The following is a 10,076-nucleotide window of genomic DNA, read 5'->3' on the forward strand; positions in this document are numbered from 1 at the left end:
TAATCTAGATGCCTTCAATAATTATTGTACTTACTGTTGCACACTTTGATGTACAATAGATGCCTTCAATAATTCAAACGGCCTTCAATAATTTTGACAACGTACTAGACAAAAGACTTGTCACAAGAAGACACTTCAATTTATTACTAGAAAATACCAACATAGTACACTTAAAATTATTACATAATTTTAACAACATAGGACACTTAAATTTAACACAAGAACTCATTAATACACCAACATAGCACATTAATACACTAACACATTAATACACTTAAGATTATCCATCATCAACGTTCTCCTTCTCAGCACCATATATGCTCAACCAAATCCTTGCGGAGTGTGTCATGACCTTGAGGAGCTTGAATTCTATTTAAACGTCTCATATACTCACTCAGTGTGACCCTATCATGTCAGGTCTCATATGCGGTTTCAGCAAGATATTCAACATATCTTGCCATAGCTCTCGCATATGTTGGTTGGTCATCATCCACATCTTCGTCAGAATCTTCTTCAATTTGTATGTACTCATCTTTCACAATTATGTTGTGCAAAATTATGCACGTCATCATGATTGAATGGAGATTTTCCACATTCCACAATCGTGCAACCCTTCTAACAATGGCTCATCGATCTTGTAGGATCCGAAACGCTTTCTCCACATCCTTCCTATAAGACTCTTGTTTCTGCGAAAATAATTTCTTCTTCGCACTATTATGATGAGAATAACTTTTCATAAAAGTAGACTAACTAGGATAAATACCATTAGTTAAGTAGTAACCTAGCTCATGCCTATTACCATTTACCTTGTACTTCTATTCCGGTGCCCATCCATTGACAACATCATCGAACAGAGGAGAAAACCAAAGAACATTGATACTGTTGTTTGATCTAGGAGTGCCGAAGAATGCATGCAAAATTCATGTGTCGTAAGACGCCATAGCCTTGAGCACGATGGTTGACTTGTTGTGAAAGTTCTTGAATTGCCTAGCCCAAGCAGTAGGACAATTCTTCCACTCCCAATGCATACAATCAAGACTTCCTATCAGCCAGGGAAGCCTCTTTTATCTGCCTTGCGTAGAAGCATTTTCAAGTCTTCACGATTTGGCTTGCAGAGGTATATGGCTCCATATATGGCTTCAATTGCCTTACAGAAACGCTTGAGGTTCTCAATAGTAGTACTCTTCGCAAGTCGACAATGTTCGTCAGTTAAGTCTACAGAGCACCCATTCGCTAGCATTTGAAATGCAGATGTGAACTTCTGATGAGGTGATAGACTTTTGTCAGCCTACGACATCTATCTTCCTTGTAAAGTAATGGTCACGATGGATAACTGCGTTCAAAATGCTTTCAAAAAGCTCTCTCCTCATCCAATACCACCTCTGAAAATCATGAGGAGGATATCTCGGACGTTCGATGAAATAATCTTTCATCATTCAGTCATGACACTCTTCTTTATCACGCTGCACAAATGAACGTTGCATTAAATCGGTCATGACACTCTTCTTTATCACGCTGCACTAAATCGATATATGAAACTCATGAAACACTATGGAAGAATATGAAAATCATCATAGAGATGTATAAACACAAAATACATGAAACACACGACACACAAAACACATATGAAGCACATACAAAACACATGATAGAGATGTATAACACACCAAACATGTAAAACACATGATACACACGAAACACAAACCAAATACATACAAAACACATGAAACACAAACCGACACACATGAACCACAAACCTTCAATCATCCTCTATATAAGCATATGTTGAATATCTAACCATCACACAACATATTCACCAATCTTCCAACTTTCAAAGTGTTTTTGTTTCCTCAAAATCTTTAATATCTTATCAATGGGTGATAGAATAAGGCGTAGCTTGGCAATGCAGATGGCACAATACCAAGTAAGCCTTGCAACTGCGGATGCAGAAATGAACAACAAAGAAGCTGAAGATGGATCAAAGACAGAATATATGGAGTGCAAGTTCAGTGCAAATGGAGGCCAAAATGAGTTAGGGGTGAGGATCGGAGATCAGGAAATACCAAAGAGCGACCGTTTTCGCTACCTAGGATCTATCTTGCAAAAGAACAAAGAATTAGATGGAGATCTCAACCATAGAATACAAGCTGGATGGATGAAGTGGAAAAGTGCATCCGGCGTGTTGTGTGACCGTCGTAGGCCACTGAAGCTCAAGGGAAAATTTTATATGATGGCAATAACGCCGGCGATGCTGTATGGCACAAAATGTTGGGCGGTGAAGCATTAACACGTACACAAAATGGGTGTAGCGGAGATGAGGATGCTTCGTTGGATGTGTGGGCACACGAGAAAGGATAAGATTAGGAATGAGGATATCCGAGGTAAAGTAGGAGTAGCCGAAATTGAAGGAAAGCTGAGAGAAAATCGTTTACAGTGGTTTGGACATATGCAAAGAAGGCCTACTAACGCTCCGGTTCGAAGATGCGACTACGGGACAGAGGTTCAGGGCCGAAGGGGTAGAGGAAGACCTAGGAAAACTTTGGAAAAGACTCTAAGAAAAGACTTAGAGTACTTGGATCTAACAGAGGACATGACATAGGACCGAGCACAATGGCGTTCTAAGATTCATATAGCCGACCCCACTCAGTGACTTGGATTTTTCAAGTCTCCAAGTGAGAAGTTTTCCTCACTCGGGAAATTAAGGGAACACTACCTCAACCTACATGCTCCACTCACAAAGCCTCAACATACAAGCTTCAACAAAAGAAAAATTCAAATAACTTAGTGAAGAAGGTTTTGGTGTATTTAACACAATACGTTGAAATGAAGCAAAGCTTATTTATTGATATCTCCGATAAGTTACAAATATGTACATATACGTGAGTCAAAATAAACAAACAAGAGGGAGCCTTCACAAAGGTTGCTTAGGAGAAGTCTCAGCAGTCGGTAGAGCCCCAGAAAGAGAAGGTACCGGAGGGGGATCATTCAGAGCCTCAGTACTGGACAGAACCCTAGAAGGATGAGGCATCAGAGGTTGATCATTTGGAGCTTCATTACGCGGTACAGCCCCAGAAGACGAAGGCAATAAATGCCTTTGGAACAAACCCACAAGCCTTTGATGATCAAGTAAAATCTGACCATCAGATTCCTTCAGCTGGTCAAGCTTCCTCTTCATGTTTATAGCATAGTCATGTGCGAGCCGATGCAACTGTTTATTCTTATGCTTGAGCCCTCTAATCTCCTGTTTCAGACTCATCACTTCAATCGCCAATGATTCAACTTGGCGAGTTCGAGCAAATAGGCGTTAGGCTATATTAGACACAAAACCTGCACACTGAACACTGAGAGCCAGAGAATCCTTAACAGCCAACTCATCAGACCGTTTGGAAAGTAGTTTGTTATCTTTGGGAGTGAGAAGGTTTCTGGCTACCACCGCAGCGGTCATATCATTCTTCATCGCGGAATCCCCAACGGTAAGAGGACCGATAGGGGATAAGAAGGATGGGCGCCATATGTTGTCTGGAGAAGGCGTGGCTGCCTCTTCAACAAGGTTCAAGTTAAAACGACGGTCGGAGGGGCCAGACATTTTCAAAGGTGTTGAAGAGAGAAGAGGTCGGACAAATCAAGATCTTAGAAGTGCAAGAAGGGAGCTTCTACTGGTGGAGATTCAAGTGTGCTTTGGAACTTAATGCCAGCCTCTATAAAAATCTGCACTCGACGGAGCTTCAGAAATCGAAGAGGCGCCTACTCAGAAATCGAAGAGGCGTTTGCTTTCTCAAAAGCTGGGCTGCTCAGAAACCACGAGGGCCGATCTCAGAAATCGAAGAGGCGTTTGTTTTCTTAAAAGCTGGGCTGCTCAAAGACCAAGAAGGCCGATCTCAGAAATTGAAGAGGCGCTTGCTTTCTCAAAAGTTGGGCTACTCAGAGACCACGATGGCCGATCTCAGAAATTGAAGAGGCACGTGCTTTTTCAGCCTTGTCAGCACCTGTCACATGCACACTCAGCTTTGCGGAAATTACGGGCATTCTATCGAAGATTTCTGGTGAAGTAGAAAGCACATGAATCTTACTGTTTAATCATCCACTTTCCACACGCAACATTAGCTCATGGGTACCATAAATAACTTTGCCAAAGATCTCTGACAAAGTTTAGACACGTGAAGCTTGCAACTCCCACTACATCGCTATGACCAAGAAGGGTAAAAGAATAGAACAGAAACAGCACTAACAAAGTTTAGACACATAAATTTTGAAGGTCTAGCTACCATATTATTACCCACAAGGGTAAAGGAACAGCACCACTACTGGATAATTGGAAAGTCCCTGTGTGTCAACCTCTGTGCTCCGTGGCAAGGTAGACTAGCAAACATGCCCAACCTTTACTCACATTCGAGAAAACACTCCCAACATGATTGCTTGCTCCAAAATCGAAGAGGCACTGCCCTCCGAATCTCGAGAGCCAGACTCCCAACATGATTACTTTCTCAAAAATCGAAGAGACATCGCTCTCCAAATGTCGAGAGCCAGACTCCCAGCAGGATTGCTTTCTCAAAAATTGAAGAGGCACGTTCTCCGAATCTCGAGAGCCAGATCCCCGACAGGATTGCTTGTTCAAAAACCAAAGAGGCACCACTTTCTCAACTTTGAGAGCCAGATCTCATTGGATAAAGCTTGTCTGTAATCTTCATACGCAACATCAGCTTTCCAGATACCACAAACCACTTTTTCAAAGTGCTATGACAGAATTAAAACACGTGAAGCTGGCAGCTCCCACTACCGTGCTATGACCAAGTAGGGTAAAGGAACAGCATTACTGCTTCTTGTTAGGGAGACTCCTATATATGTCGACCTCCATCCTCAATGAACAGGCAGACCTGCAAAAATGCTCAACCCTTCCTCATATCTGAGAGGGCACTCCCAACGAAGCCTCTCGAAATACTCAGCTTTCTTTCCCCCCGATAATACCTCTGCAAACAAGTTACACCAGAGCAAAAATATCTCATATCATCAGGGTTAAAAGCAAGAGTATCCCATATCATGCTTTTTCCCTGTCTTTTCCTTTGGCCTTGTTCTTACCTGCAAGACAAGGAGAAAGAGAGCAATTAGTCAGCATTTGGAATCAAACTTCCAGTCAGGAACTAACTGCCTGGAACCCCTTACCTGATTACTTACCTGGCATTGCTCTCGAGTACTCATCTTCAACATCTTATGCTTCCAGAGAAGATACCACATCTGCCTGAGGAACAGATAGGGCAAGTGAGAAGGATACAAGGAAGCATGTGGAGACAAGCGTAACAGAACACATGCCGATACATCCACTACTTTGTTAACAGCAAAAGTATCACATATCAGCAGGGTCGAACGTACTCTAGATTTGATGAACTTGTTTTAACCCTCAAATTCTTCAGTCGGCCTTATACTATGGAGGAAACCAGAAAACCCTCCAGCCCAGTTCAAGAATAAGCCTGTGGAAAGTTACTTCTTCAAAAGCAAAAGTATCTCATATCATCTATTCTCCTTTTTCTTCTCTTTATCCTTCATGCTGCTTGCAAGATAGGGAGAATGAGAACAATCAGCCGGAGCTCGAAATCAAACTTCTGATCTGGGACTGATTGCTTGGAGCTCTGATTGCTTACCTTGTCTGTCACCTCTTTCAGTAGATCCCCTAGCTCGGCGACTTGGGGGACTCCTACTACATGGTTTGTATTGCGCTTGACCAAACTTGAAACTACAAGTAAGCTTCAAGTGAAATTGATACATTACCTTGTGCATCTCTACTAGTTAAAGATACCACCCCTGGATGGAGGAAGAGTACTTCCAGAGAAGATGCCACATCTACCTATGAGACAGATAAGGCAAGTGAAGACGATACCACACTTCGGTACTTAGAAGTTTCATGATTACGAGATCATTCTCCCACAATATTTCCTAATGTCATTTGTACTAAATCATTCACTTGTACTCACTAAAGGAGAGCTTGAACCTATGTACTTATGTAAACCCTTCACAATTAATGAGAACTCCTTTATTCCGTGGACGTAGCCAATCTGGGTGAACTACGTACATCTTGTGTTTGCTTTCCTGTCTCTATCCATTTACATACTTATCCACACTAATGACCGGAGCAATCTAGCGAAGATCACAAACTTAACACTTTCTGTTGTACCAAAGTCCTCACTGATTTTGTGCATCAACAATCCTTAAGTCCTTACTTTTTGCGTTGATAATGGATGAGTTAACAAGACATATTCAAGATGATATTCCTTGGTGTATGCTTTTTGCAAACGATATAGTGTTGATAGATGAAACTCAGGAAGGGGTAAATGCGAAGCTTAACCTTTGGAGAGAAGTGTTGGAATCTAAAGGTCTTCGCCTAAACAGATCAAAGACAGAATATACGGAGTGCAAGTTCAGTGCAAATGGAGGCCAAAATGAGTTAGGGGTGAGGATCGGAGATCAGGAAATACCAAAGAGCGACCGTTTTCACTACCTAGGATCTATCTTGCAAAAGAACGGAGAATTAGATGGAGATCTCAACCATAGAATACAAGCTGGATGGATGAAGTGGAAAAGTGCATCTGGCGTGTTGTGTGACCGTCGTAAGCCACTGAAGCTCAAGGGAAAATTTTATAGGACGGCAATAAGGCTGGCGATGCTGTATGGCACAGAATGTTGGGCGGTGAAGCATCAACATGTACACAAAATGGGTGTAGCGGAGATGAGGATGCTTCGTTGGATGTGTGGGCACACGAGAAATGATAAGATTAGGAATGAGGATATCCGAGGTAAAGTAGGAGTAGCCAAAATTGAAGGAAAGATGAGAGAAAATCGGTTACGGTGGTTTGGACATGTGCAAAGAAGGCCTACTGACGCTCCGGTTCGAAGATGTGACTACGGGACAGAGGTTCAGGGCCGAAGGGGTAGAGGAAGAACTAGGAAAACTTTGAAAGAGACCCTAAGAAAAGACTTAGAGTACTTGGATCTAACGGAGAACATGACACAAAACCGAGCGTAATGGCGTTCTAGGATTCATATAGCCGACCCCACTTAGTGGAAAAAGGCTTTGTTGTTGTTGTATTAGAATTTAAATATTTTTTGGTTAAAATGTTCATAAAATTAATTTAGGATAGTCTACATAATTTTTTTTTAAAAAAAGAGTTAATTTAAAGAAAAAAATTAGCCTAAATTCATTCTTTAATAATCTGGGGCTAAAATTTTAGGTTAGAAGGGTTGGAGCAGAAAAGTCGTTTCTAGGTCAAAACCTAAATTTTCTGGGCTAAAAATTTTAGGTTATAGGCCAACGGTTGGATATGGTTTGATGGAGAAAGTTGGAATTTTAGGATTATAGAATTTCCATAATTTCCATATTTATATGAAATATTAGGATTTGGGCAATTAAAAATAGTTTATTATCTTGATTTTGCTGTATGGGACTGTAAATTTGATAATATGGTAAATTATGCAGCATTTCCACTATTAGTAATTTGATAAGCTTCTGGTTTTTTTTAAAAAAAAACTTCCCTAAATTATGTTGCATGTCTTTGGTTTCCTTAAGCATGGTGTAACTGAACCGTTGTTGGCTCAATTTCTTGTTCGAAATATTTTTGGAGTTGAATTTACTATGTGATTGGTGCCATGTTCATCAACTATTTTGATTCAGGAGAAGTCAGTTGTTGAGCCAGGCTCTGGCAGTGATAGTAGTAGTCAAGCTACGAGTTCCTCTATGAGTTCCGGCCCTCCGGAATTTCATTTTCTTTTTCTGGTTTTGGTTAGTGTTTGTGTCGACACTTGCTACGAAGTGTTTGAAAGGAAACAGCTATAAGTTGAATGAAATCTTCGTTTTAAATTTTTCATTGCTATTCTAAGGTTATAAACTGTTTGTTGTAGAGTCTTTTACCTCTCTTCCAACTTATAAACTAACAAATGATAACTTACGATGATCTTGTATGTTATATTGTGGAATGTTGTGTAGTTCCCCTGCCAAGTAGAAGCATGAAAGACAGATTACAAGCAAGGTTGGATTTCAATATACTTATTTATTAGCTTGTGCTTTGCAGAACCTACAAGGTTTTTGGCAAATGATATCTTTCTTAGAAATTAATGTTTTGTACATCTTGTTTGCTAGTGATGATAGTTAAGTTGCTCATTTTAGTTGCATATTTTGTCTACTGTAATTTGGTATAACTAAGTAGCAATGCATCAACATCACTGCTTTTACTGCTCGATACATTTCTTACTCATGTTCATTTTCAAAGGCTAGAGCAGGGGTTGAAGGTTGTTTGCGGTGGTTGAGGGTTGTTTGGCTTGTGAGGAACTCCAAGAGTAATGGTATTTGTTACATTGTTAGATTCTTAGGTTTAGTTCATTTTTTCTTCCATGAAAAATTGAATTAGGAATTGTTTTCATTATCTGTATGCAAGGTTCTAAAAAACGCTAGGCGATAGTCGGGCGGCGGGCTGGCGCCTAGCGCCTAGGTGGCTAGGCGGGCGCCTAAGCAGCCTAGGCGGATTTAGGTAATTTTCTTGTATATCTTATAAATAAGTGCATATTGACACTTACAAAAAATTATACTTGTATGAAATCCTTGGATAAGATAATAAAAAAATGATAAAATGCAAAAAGAATATCCAACGAGTCCAAAATTTAAAAACACATTAAGCATATATGTCATAACCATAGTGAGGAGTATTGTAGGATGACAAATGTACAACAAGTTCGCAATTTTAAACCACTTAGACTTAGATAGGATTTTTTATTTTATTTTTTAATTTCATTAAAAAAAAAAACCGGCTAGCTCTGCCTAGCCCCGCCTAGCCCCGCCTACCCTGCCTACCCCGCCTAGCCGCCTAGCCCGCCTAGGCGGCCGCCTAGAGCCAATCTAATTTTTCCAACCGATTTGCAAGAAAATGCCTCAACTCACCACCGCCTAGGCCGTTTTTTAGAACAGTGTCTATATGAATAATTTCTTATTGATAGTATTACTATTTGATTTTATTTTGTAATATTTGAATTTTTTTATATATTTAACCTATGAGGCACAATAACAAATTGTGCTAACATGATTTGGGTAAGGCATCTGACACGGGTGTCAGAAAAGAGGCACAAAAAGACCCTTATTTGTGCTTACCTCTTTGAGCACAAAAGACCATATTATTCCCAACGGTTAAAGGCAATGCACTTAGAAGGCACACATAATATTATAGTTGTTGCACTGTTCATATTGATCTATGGGCCATTATGTTGGTGCTCTTTGGCCTCAAAGGGCACCATAATTTAATGTGCGCATTGCACATAGTTTTTGTAGTGATAATTCATTATTAAAAAAAACCTATTATGATAAAATACCATAATATTATCCCTTAATAATATCAAAATTATCTTAACTACTTTCCACCTAACAATCTAGAACTTTGCTTACTCAATAGCCTTAATTGGAGAAATTTTTCATTGTGAACATGGATGGTACACCACGTGTTTTTATGTAAGTGGTAGAAAATTTTATTTTTTAAGTTATTAACTTTTAACACACATATCTCACCATTTGTATAGTGACACGTGGTGTACAACCCCGTGTGCTGGTCACACTAAAAAATCTCTCCCTCCCTTAATTGCACATACCAATCATGTAATATTGGATCCAAACACTAGCACTTAAGATACAAAATCTGGGATATCGTTTCTCATCCAAAGCTCCACACTGCATGTGGCCTGTTTGGCTTACTACTCCATCCCATTTAGAGATCTGAGAACTAATAGGAAAATAAGATGCACATTGTATCTGTTATTTGCTAAGTTATTTGATTTTCTGGTTTCTGGTCGTCCTAAATGTTTTGACACATTGTCTCCCCAGGCACCCACTTCATGGCTGCCACAATTGCTTTAATGCCTAGATTAATGGTTGTCGTTGGGTTGAATCCATTGTTTAGCAAACCCCACGTTTACGGCATATCTGTCTCTCTGGGTATGAAGAGTAGCGACAAAATTCCACTTTTTGTTCATGCATTCAATGGGCCTGTATATTACAGTGCCTCTACCAGCGTCACTCCATATGGGCATGCTGTAAACCTACAAGCCTT

This window comes from Malus sylvestris, chromosome 12, assembly GCF_916048215.2.
Source record: "Malus sylvestris chromosome 12, drMalSylv7.2, whole genome shotgun sequence".
NCBI classification, from domain to species: domain Eukaryota; kingdom Viridiplantae; phylum Streptophyta; class Magnoliopsida; order Rosales; family Rosaceae; genus Malus; species Malus sylvestris.